The following is an 11,522-nucleotide window of genomic DNA, read 5'->3' on the forward strand; positions in this document are numbered from 1 at the left end:
AAATCCACAAAACAGATTAAGCAGAATCAGGAAGATTTGTGCACTGCAGATCCAGGTACAGACTCCTCTCCAGCAAGGAGAACTAAGTAGTACACAGGGGCGGACTGACCATTGGGCCACTCGAGCACTGCCCAAGGGCCCCATGCCACTAGGGGGCCCCATCAGGGTTGCCAGCCTCAGTAAAACCAGGGACAGTATGTAAAAATTTGTGTTTTCTTTTTACATCTGTCTCTGAAATGTCCCTTACCGACATCTTTTTGATCTAAAAATCCAGAGATTATAGCTGCCCCACCTCTCCAGTACCTTCTCAGCCAATAGAAACATGTCTGTGTATACTGTGTGATTGTATACTGTATGTGTGTGCATTTGTGTATACTGTGTGGCCCCATAATCTCTGATTACCTGGGGGCCCCATAATCTCCTATTGCCCGGGGGCCCCATGAGTTGTCAGTCCGCCACTGGTAGTACATTAATGAATTCAGGAAATCTTACTCCAAATCTCATTAGACTAGACTAGCAGTTGCAGCTACAGTGCCTTTAATGATTTCACATTACAGATATGTAGGTATAAAGCACAAGGCAAAAAAAATAGGAGGAATATAAAACATAGGATGGATTTTTCAAGGTACTCCCTAGGCACAAATAAACATTTTTATATATTTCCTATAACAGAAAATGGTTTACTTTTTGAGTTCAGACTCCCTTTCAATATGCAGTTGTAGCTTCCTACCAAGACTAGGGAGCTTTTGGTAGGGGAAACTTCCCATGCTACTACATATAGGCATATGCCGTTTTCTTGGAAATTTCTTTAAACAGTAGCAAAATACTGGAACTTCTTCCAAAGGCAAAAAAATTAAATTTACATACAATCATGGTAATCAAGCCAGGGAGCACATGCAGTATAATATGGTACTATTGTCACCTCTTAGCTTCAGTGGTCACTAGTGTATTAAGGAAGCAACCTGTTCTCCACCGCAAAATAGAGCTGCTATGGCAATAGTTTCACCATCACACTCCCTAATGTTTTTAAATTGTGAAACCTTTTTTTTATGACTTGGTTTTTTTTTTTTTTTTACTTTGTGTCATATGGTTAAAGTTTTGTGATTTTTGTTTGTTTTTTTACTTAATTACTTTAATATATTTCTCACAATTGTTTTACTTATTAATGTATTAACCAGAATGGGGGTCACCCTTAAAGTTCCTGAATATATCAGAACCCGTGAAGCTTATTCTCGATGGCTCTGATGTCACTACAGACCTTTAGAAAAGCAAGCACTTAAATAAGTGAACACTAACTTCAAGCACTAGTATGTTAGAGTGGGAGTGGGGGTTAGATTTTGGAAAAGTATTTTAAAAATGCATCTCTACACTTTTTTCAAGAGCCAATTTCACACATTTCAGGAGCTATGCAGAGAAACTTGGAACTTGATGGACATATGCTCTACCAACTTTCCTTGCCGAAAGATGGCCTTTTCACCAAAAAGTAAAATTTCAGAGTCCATGCATACTGGTTCAAAAATTGCTGCTTCTACAGGAGTTTTGTGTTTTGCTTGTAGAAGCAGCTCAATGTTATCCTATGTATCCATATACATTGGGATTATTAGAGGCATAAAACCCTTCTTTTTACGTTTATGTACAAAAATGCTCTATATGAGTGTTTTTTCTGCCAAAAGGAACTGCCGTTTTTAAACTCAGTCTGCATGGGGACTAGAAGGTGGAATCTGTAGCTGCTTTCAATAGTTGCTGGCTATGTCCCACCTATATCAGAATTATATGTGTCCTTACCATCCAATGTTCTCAGTCCCAATGTTGCATTCTACAGAATACAAAAAATCCTATGGTGAAAGGGAAAACCTCTTGTATTGCCATGGACAATGTGCAGACAGGGGAAACTCAAAATTTGAGGTCTTGTCACTAGGTATTGGCTTTCCAGCATCTACCAAAAAGCAAAACTATTTATATAAAAGTGGGGTATGCCTGTAGTAGACTTACATATGTAAAAACTGCAGATACAAAATAGAGCTGGGTAACTAAGGAAAGGTCCTGGGGCAGTCGAGTTCCTACACACCCTGTTAGAAGTCATAAAGCAAGTCTTTCTAAGTTTACTAAAAAATGGCTGACCATACAGAACTTTATGCGTAGCTTGTCTTTATACGAAATAAAAAAATACAAATTCAGATATCTTCAAACAGTAAATAGTAAATATAGTGAATTTGGTATATGGCATCAGTTTCTATTTTACACTGACCCAACACACTTTTTAGGGTTATTGTCCTGTTGAACAATCTTGTAGACTAGTCAATGGAATTAAAATAATAAGACTGGATGTTTCCTTTGCGTGTGAATGTGTATATCTGACCTTTTTTTTTTTTTTTTTGATATTTCACATATAACACTGGTGTATAAAAGACTGTATAAAAAAAAAAACAGACTACTAAATGGTTACTGTGCTACTTCCGTCAATGGAGAATAGTTGTTATTTTGTAGCTAAAGAAATTTGATACATTATCAACTTTTTTGTACAAAAATGTTTTGACCATAGGCTGGTCCTTGTTTGAGGTCAAAATCTTGATTTTTAGAAATCTGTCTATTATCTGTATTTTTGAATAGAACAACTGCAATAAATGTAACTTAAAATACTATGTGTATTACTGGTGGTTATTATGATAATAAAAAGTGTCTTTTTTTTGGTTTAAGTTAGGCCGCGTACACACGAGCGGATTGTCTGCCCAACTAAGTTCGTCAGACAATCCGACAGACAGTCCGTTCAAAATTTGAATGAACGGACTTGACCACACACGATGAGCAGACAGTCCGCTGAAAGCTTGCGCGATGACGTGTACAGCACGTACGACGGGACTAGAAAAACGACGTCCTATACACTGCAATGCAACCTTCGGCCGTGTAAATCCTTTCTGAGCATGCACCATACTTAGTCCGTCCAACTTGCCTACACACGAGCGGACTGTCCGCTGAAACCAAGTTTGGACGGACAAAACCAAGTTTGAACGGACAAAATTACGGAAATTCCGTAAGACTTTGTTCGTCAGACAGTCCGCTGAAAAAGTCCGCTGAAGCCCACACACGAGCGGATTGTCCGCTGAAACACGGTTCAGCGGACTAAGTTGGACAGACAATCCGCCCATGTGTACGCGGCCTTATGCTTTGCTTTCTTTATTGTAGACCAGAGATAACAACCTCCATTTAATTGAGGGCCACATCAGCATTACGGTTACCCTCAAAGGGCCGGTTGTATCTGTAAGACTATATAAATACATCTACTCTTTATCATAATAAATAATTGCCTCTGTATTCAAGTATTACAAAAGCATCTCCCCGTTCTGCCTAGTGACAGTGTCACTGATCTCTGCTCCCTGTGATCGGGAGCAGAGATCAGTGACGTGTCACACACAGCCCCTCCCCCCCCCCCCCACAGTTAGAATCACTCCCCAGGACATACTTAACCCCTACACTGCCCCCTAGTGGTTAACCCCTTCACTGCCAGTGTCATTTACACAGGAATCAGTGCATTTGTATAGCACTGATTGCTGTATAAATGACAGTGGCCCCAAAAATGTGTCAAAAGTGTCCAATGTGTCCGCCATAATGTCGCAGTCATGATAAAAAAAATAAAAAATCGATGATCCCCGCCATTACTAGTAAAAAATTAAAATGTAATAAAACTATCCCCTATTTTGTAAACGCTATTACTTTTGCGCAAACCAATCAATAAACGCTTATTGCGTTTTTTTTTTTTACCAAAAATATGTAGAAGAATACATATAAACTGAGGAAAATAACGTTTTTTTTATATAATTTTGGGGGATATTTATTATAGCAAAATGTAAAAAGAATGTGTTTTTTTTCAAAATTGTTGCTCTTTTATTGTTTATAGCGCAAAAAATAAAAACAGCAGAGGTGATCAAATACCACCAAAAGAAAGCTCTATTTGTGGGAAAAAAAAGGACATCAATTTTGTTTGGGAGCCACGTCCAACGACTGCGCAATTGTCAATTAAAGCGATGCAGTGCTGAATCGCAAAAAGTGCTCTGGTCCTACAAATACTGCAGCTGCTGGCTTTTAATAATCTAACACTTACCTGTCCCAGGGTCCATCGATGCGGGGGATCGAAGCCCCGCTCATCCCCCCCCCTCCATTCAAAGGAGCCGGCATTGCAACTGTGGGCGCCCGGCTGTGGCTTCACAGCCAGACACCCACTGCGCATGCGGGAGCAGCGCCGTGTGCCATGAGTGGCCGTGCAATCATCTGGCACCTGTAACATGTCCCAGATGATTGACAAGAGGGAGGGGGCAGAGCTGAGCCCTTCCTGCGCCGATGGGAAATGATGTCACCAGCCCAGGCACTGAAGAAGGCAGACTATGAGGGACCCCCTAGAAACAGCTATTTAGAGGTGAGTTTAAAAAAATCCAATTTTTTTTTTATATATATATATTTTATTTATTTATTTTTTTTTTTTTTTTAGGAATATCAAGGATTTTTTTTGTGCAACCCCACATTAATATCCAAAATATGCTAAATAAATAGATATAAATCCATAGAAATATAAGTGTGTCAAAGTTCATCAAACATATCAAGGGATTGATTGAAGTGAATCCAAAATGATCAATTCACCACTGGTGCAACAGTATCCAAACAAAGTGCTTGTGCTCACCTCCACCAATCTCAAAGGCTGCTCACCTCGCACATGAGTCAAATCATCAGTTTTCCCCTCTGAGGATAGTGGAGATTAATGAGGTGGTGCTGTTAAACTGCACTCCTTCCTCTAAGACACCTGCTTCTTTGGGTTCCAAAGAACCCCAATCATCTCTCCATGAGGGATAAGTATGTAAAAAGGCAAAATCTAGTGCTCTCCATATAAAATATTTATTCTTTATAAAGGTAAAAAATAGACTCACAAGGATGGCATTACAAGCCGTGCAAGCTGGAAAAGCATTCAGACACAATGGGGGTTATTTACAAAAGGCAAATCCACTTTGCACTGCAAATGCACTACGAAGTGAAGTTGCTCTAAATCTAAGGTGTAGAGCTGAAATGAGGGGAAGCTCTGCAGATTTTATCATCCAATCATGTGCAAGCTAAAATGTTTTTTTATTTTCCTTGCATGTCCCCCTCGGATCTACAGCGACTTCACTTCCAAGTGCATTTGCAGTGCAAAATGGATTTGCCTTTAGTAAATAACCCCCAATATGTCTTGAGATGGCCGCAATGCAACGTCAGCATGCAGGCCTTAAAATTAATGGTAATGTGTTTTTTTTACTGAAAATATAGCTTTGATAAACAGTTGTACAAATATTGTGTGACCTTTGCAACTACTTTATATTGAAAAGGTTTTCTGCTTTCAGAAAATATATATTATCCACCTGAGGTGCAATGGGAGACAGAAGGCAGCCCCTGGCAGCCAAAGGTTAAGTCAGGAGTGACATTACAAATAAGGCCAGGACTGAGGTGTAGGAGGGAGCCCTGACTCAAAAGGAGGAGGCATTCATAAACTCAAAATATCAACATGTCTTAGCTCTTGCAAAGTGTTGACATCTATGCACAGAGGGAGAGAACTGTGGTAGAGATAGTGAGATAGCGAGATAGTGGCAATAATATTATTGGGTTCTCTATGATATTGAGGAACCCTGGGGAGCCAGTGTCGATGATGCATTGTTTTTCAGTATTGGCCCACATGTGATCCTAGATCTTTAACACTGTTGTGACTATCAGCATTCTGGCACAATGCAGTTTTCTCTGCTTTAACTACACATTGTTGCTTGCACCATAGAAGAGTTTCCCAAATGAAGTACACTTTATCACCTCCTGTTTCATCTTTAGCGACTCTATCCACACAGGGTAACTTGCAAATTACAAACAAGCAAAATATTTCCCAGCACACTTACCAGTCAGTCTGCAATACAACCAAATTGATCCTGTCTAACAGTTTACATTAAAAACAGAAGGCTTTGTTTGCACACATTTGCAAATACATACATAAGCCACAGTTCCCATGCCAAGGGACCTCTGTATATATATACTGCGGTCCTAACTACACTTCCAGAACGTCCATAGTAGAAGCACATATAACAATGGAAAGAGTAAGGGCAAGTATGCCTGGAAAGAGACCATCTATCCTTAAAGACATCCATTCTTACATGCGTTTCTACTATGAAGGCTCTGGAAACTTAAAGTTAGGAAGGCATTATATACAGAGGTCCCTTGACATGTGCACTGCAGCTTACGTATATATTTGCAAATGTGTGCAAACAAAACCCTCTGTTTTTAATGTAAACTGTTAGACAGGGCTAATTTGCTTGTCTTGCAGGCTGTTTGATAAATGTGCTGGAAAATCTTTTGTTTCTTTGTGATGTGCATTGCCCTTCCATATGCACCTTGCTGCAAAGACCAGTTAGGCTGGGTTCACACTAGTGCAAATTGGATGTGTGTTTCTCCACATCCAATTTGTACGTTAGGAGACTGTGACGGGCTCACAATGGAGCCGGTTCACACAGCTCCGGGATGGCTGCGGAGCGGTTTGCAGAAGAGTCCTGTGCATCCTCTGGTCTGTTTCAGGTCCAAATCTGACCAACAATTAGGGCCTTATTTGTCTCTGAATTGGAGAACATGTACGCCCCAGACTCCTGCTGTGAGCCACTCTGCACAGCAGTGTGAACCCTGTCTTATAGTTTAGGCCGGTTGCTACTTTTTTATAGAGTAGATGGTAAATTAAGCCCAACCTGGAAAGAACAGCATCTACTATACTCACCTTGCCCATGTTTTCAGATTCCGGTGCTTTGTTGTCTATGACCACTGCAGGTATTCCGCATTACTTGGCATGTGAATACTTAGGCCCCTTTCACAACGAGGTGCTTTTCAAGAATTTTAGGGCTAAAAATAACGCTTGTAAAGTGCATGAAAACTGCCTCCCATCCATCTCAATGTATGTTTTCACACTGAGGCCTTGCGCTGGTGGGGCGTTGAGAAAAGTCCTACAAGCAGCATCTTTGGAGCTTGTTTGTAGCACTGAAAAAAGCGCTTAAAAAATGCCCAAGTCCATTAAAATGAATGTGAAGCGCTTTAAAGGTGCCTTAAAAGCACCTGAAAAAGTCCTAGGCAGTACACTGAAGCTGTCGAAAGGTCGCATGACCGCAGTGCAGTGTAGGATGCTGGGATAAAAGGAAATCCTGTTGGGAGGGGTTGAGGAGGAAGACAAGAAAGCATGGATGCTGCAGATAAGCAGATGCAAGCCAGGGCAGAAAATGTGGCCAGACCATCCAGGTCTAAAGAAACAGCAATAGAACCAGAGGAATTTATTGAGTCAGTGCGGGACCACCCAGAGCTTTGGGACACCAAAAAGACTTTAGCATGGGAGAACATTGCTGAACAAAATATTTAGGACTGGAATGACCTTCCAAGAAAGCAAAAAGCTGCAAAAAGTGAGTACCAATCACACAATCCTTGTCAGATAAGCAGGAGTGTGATTTGTAAACCCCAAAAGTTCAACCGCAAAATACCAATCCTAATCCCAGACAAAGTAGTCCCAAGCCCAAAAAGTTCAACTGCAATACCAATCCTAATCCCAGTCAGAATAGTCCCAAACCCAAAAAGTTCAACCCTAATCCCATTTTTCCTAGTCTGCAACTCTCAATGACATTTTCCGAACCTACTCTGTGGTCCCGTATCTCAGAGCCACTTGGTGCTAGGAACCCCAAATTTGGTGTAAAAAACCAGCACTACAACATATTCAAATTTGGGGTTCCAGGCACCAAGTGACCCCGAGATACTGGGCCACAAATTTTGGCAACTGTGTCCATCTGCAGCAATGTCATTTCAGGACCCTTTGGGTCCAGAGACCCCAAATTGTGGCTGCAGTTTGGGGAACTATGGCTGCAAATGGGCACAGTGAGGCTGTAAATGGGCATTGCTGACCCTCTTTTCCACTTACAGTAGCTGTGCATTTCTCACCCTAGGCTTAGTCAATAAGTTTTCCTAGTTTTTTGTGGTAAAATTAGGTGCCTCAGCTTATATTCGGGTCAGCTTATACTCGAGTATATGTGGAACTTACCTTAGCGTTACAGGTAAACTTTCACATGGTGATATTGCCACCCTGCAATTGGTATCCTGTCTTAACAAGTCAGGGGTTAAGATGTCAAGCAGAAAGTCAAGTCTGGTAAATAAAAAAATGCTTAGAATAATTTTTGAAATCTACTACTAACCATAATCCAGGGATTAGAGTTAGGGTTGAGAGTAGGGATGAGCTTGGTGTTCGAGTCGAACGTATGTTCGACTCGAACACCGGCTGTTCGCCCGTTCGGCAAAGCCAGAACTCTGTGGGCCGTTCGCGGCAAATTTGTGTGGCGCTCACGGCCCACAATGCATTGCGCCATCGCAGTGCATTGCTGGTTGATGATTGGCCAAGCATGCACTGTGACCCCGCATGCTTGGCCAATCACAGTGCCGGCAGCGAGGAGAGCCATAATTGGCCACAGGCAGGATGCCTGTGGCCAATTATAGCTCAGGGGGCTTAGTACACACCCCACAATATATAAGGCCGCCAGCTCAGCGGTCTTTTGTAGTGTTCCGGCATCTGCAGGAGTTAGTGGGTGTTGTGTGCCTCCAACGCAGTATACACCTGTATCTACCCTTTATTGCTGTTCTCTAATAGAGCCATCTGCAGGAGTTAGTGGGTGTTGTGGGCCTCCAGCACAATATACATCTGTATCTACCCTTTATTGCTGGTGTTCTCTAATACAGCCATCTGCAGGAGTTAGTGGGTGTTGTGTGCCTCCAGCACAATATACACTACCCAATTGCTGGTTTTCCCATCTCCCTGCAGGCCATTACTGTGTCTGGAAGGCCAACAATGAGAGGCAGACAGTCACAAGCCAATAAAAGAGGGCAAGCAGGCTCTGTGTCTAGAGACAACAGTGCTGGTCGTGGATGTGGTGCATAGTCATCAGCACGTGGCCATGGGACACGCTTAGCCTTATTTTCGGCAGCTGGACGTGTTGAGCCGCATCATGCCGAAGACTTGGATGACCAAGCCCTCTTCATCCTCCTCATCCTCTCCCACTCAGGCTCATGGTACTAGCAAAGCAGCTGCCAACGCATCCTCTTCCCTCATCTCAATATCATCAGTGACTCCTTCCCTAGACCCACCATGTCCTCCTGAGGAGTCCCCCGAACTGTTTGAGCACAGTGTTGGGTACATGCTCCAGGAGGATGCCCAGTGTTTTGAAGGCTCTGATGATGATACTCAGCTAGAGGAAGGCGTAGCGTGAGCGCAGAGAGAGGGGATGCTCAAGAAGGACAGCAATCTGGCAATCCTGTTCCACCAGCTGCAACATACTGTCAGGTTTGCTCCAGTGATGAAGAGGGAGAGGATGATGAGGTCACTGACTCCACGTGGGTGCCTGATAGGAGAGAGAAGGAGGAGGAGAACAAACATCTCCAATGAAGCAGGATGCCCTCTGGGGGCCAGCTTAGGGGCAGCACACCGACTGAATCACACCGCAGAGCTCCGCCTTTGCAGGGCACTGCCTCTGCACGTTATTCCAAAAGTTCTTTGGTGTGGGCCTTTTTTGAGACGAGTGCATCAGATCGCACAGCTGCTATTTGCAACATATGTCTCAAGCGTATCTCACGTGGCCAAAACATTAGCCGCTTGGGCACCACATGCTTGACCAGACATATGTTGACCTGCCATACAGCTCTTTAAAAGGGCAAGGATGCCTGAAGCAATCAAAAGGGCAAGGATGGCTAAAGTTTACAGACTATTCTTTAGTTTGTTTTTTGTGCAGTTTGTCTATTTTGATGCTTTTGGGGGCATACATAGAGTACTATCTTTACCTGTTGGGGATGTCTATATCTAAGATCTAAATCTTTATACACTGATCAGCCATAACTTTATTACTATTGACAGGTAAACTAAATAATTGATTATCTCTTTACAATGACAACTTAAAGTCGGTGGGATATATTAGGCAGCAAGTAAACATGTTGTTCCTTAAGTTGATGTGTGGAAAGTAGAAAAAATTAGCATTGCAGTTTGTTGTGTATAGGGCTACATAACCGCTAACCGGTCAGGGTGCCCATGCTGACCCATGTTCACAACCAAAAGTGCCTACAATGGGCATGTGAGCAATGGAGGAAGGTGGTCTGGTCAGATGAATCACCTTTTCTTTTACATCATGTGGATGGCCGTGTACGTGTGCGTCCCTTACCTGGGGAAGAGATGGTGGGTAATCATAAAAGTATGGTTGGTCGTTGTGTATATATATATATATATATATTGTAATATTTGGGGGTTATTTTAGCTTAAAGGTAGAGCTTACCAGTGAGCTGGATCCACACCAGATGTCGTTTAAGGGCTCGTAGGCCCACTTTTATTAAAGAAAGAAAAGTCAGATAACAAAATAGTTGCCCACACAGGGGTTTCAGCTTTCCACAGCAGTAATGTATGTAGAACCAAAAATACCAAGCCACCTGGCTCTCTTTAGCAGCACTGCTGCTCAGACTTCTGCTGCAGCCCTCTTGGCTCTTTAACAGAGTTCCTGTACACCCAGTACCTCAGCACTCTTTAACAGCTTCTCTTTCAGCCCACAAGCTTGGACCCTCTGTCTACTCTGACAGACCGACCTGTGCAGACATGCACACTTCTCCCTTACACGCCTGGACTCCTCGGGAGGGTGGAGCCCAGAACCATGGTGTTGGCTTTGTTTTAAGCCCAAGACCCACCTGTGCAATCATCCAGCCAGACTGCTGGCTGTTCCCAAAACCCGGTCCCAGGATTGGAGATTCACCACATATCCCCCCCCTTTGTTTCGACCCAGAGGGCGGAACACCCAAGTTACTTTTGGCACCTCTGTGCCAGATACCATTTACAGAAGTACCCTCCTGTCCAACCTCGCTTCTCCTAACGGGGAACTCCACCCAATGCCTCCTTTGGTGTCTCCCTCTAAGCCTTACTGTCACTCTGCTATGCGCTTTGATGCGACCTTCCCAACTTTTCTTCCGAGTGCATTTCCATAAGCACTTCCTCTCCTGAAATCTTAATGGGTTCCCGTTGGTCTTCCTACCAACCCTTCTGCCTCCACGCTTCAGGTTCCCAGGTTTCCCCAAAACTCTCTCAGCAGTACTGTTCTGAGACTGTAGGGGGCCTATTTCTATAGTGTTTAGAACGAAAACCCACCTTTTATTGCTGGTACCTGACTCAGCAGTCACTAATTGATTACCAGGTTTACCTGTACCTTTGGGCACCACATTATCATCATGTACCATTAACACATTATTTGGTTCATCATTGACAGACATATTCAAACCAACATTAGACCTCTCAATGTTGCACATGTCACCAATGCCTTTTTTTTCAAAATTTGCTAGGGCAGAGTCCGCAGAGGGCACACATACTGGAGGGCCGCCATCACCCACAGGAACCTCACAGGACGCCACCTCCCCTGGGTTCACCCACTCTGCAGGCAGCTGTCCTATCACTTGACCCGTTCTGATGCCATCTGTATTTT

Source organism: Lithobates pipiens, unplaced genomic scaffold (genome assembly GCF_037356315.1).
Source record: "Lithobates pipiens isolate NorthernLeopardFrog02 unplaced genomic scaffold, aLitPip1_a1.2 Scaffold_22, whole genome shotgun sequence".
In the NCBI taxonomy this organism is placed as follows: domain Eukaryota; kingdom Metazoa; phylum Chordata; class Amphibia; order Anura; family Ranidae; genus Lithobates; species Lithobates pipiens.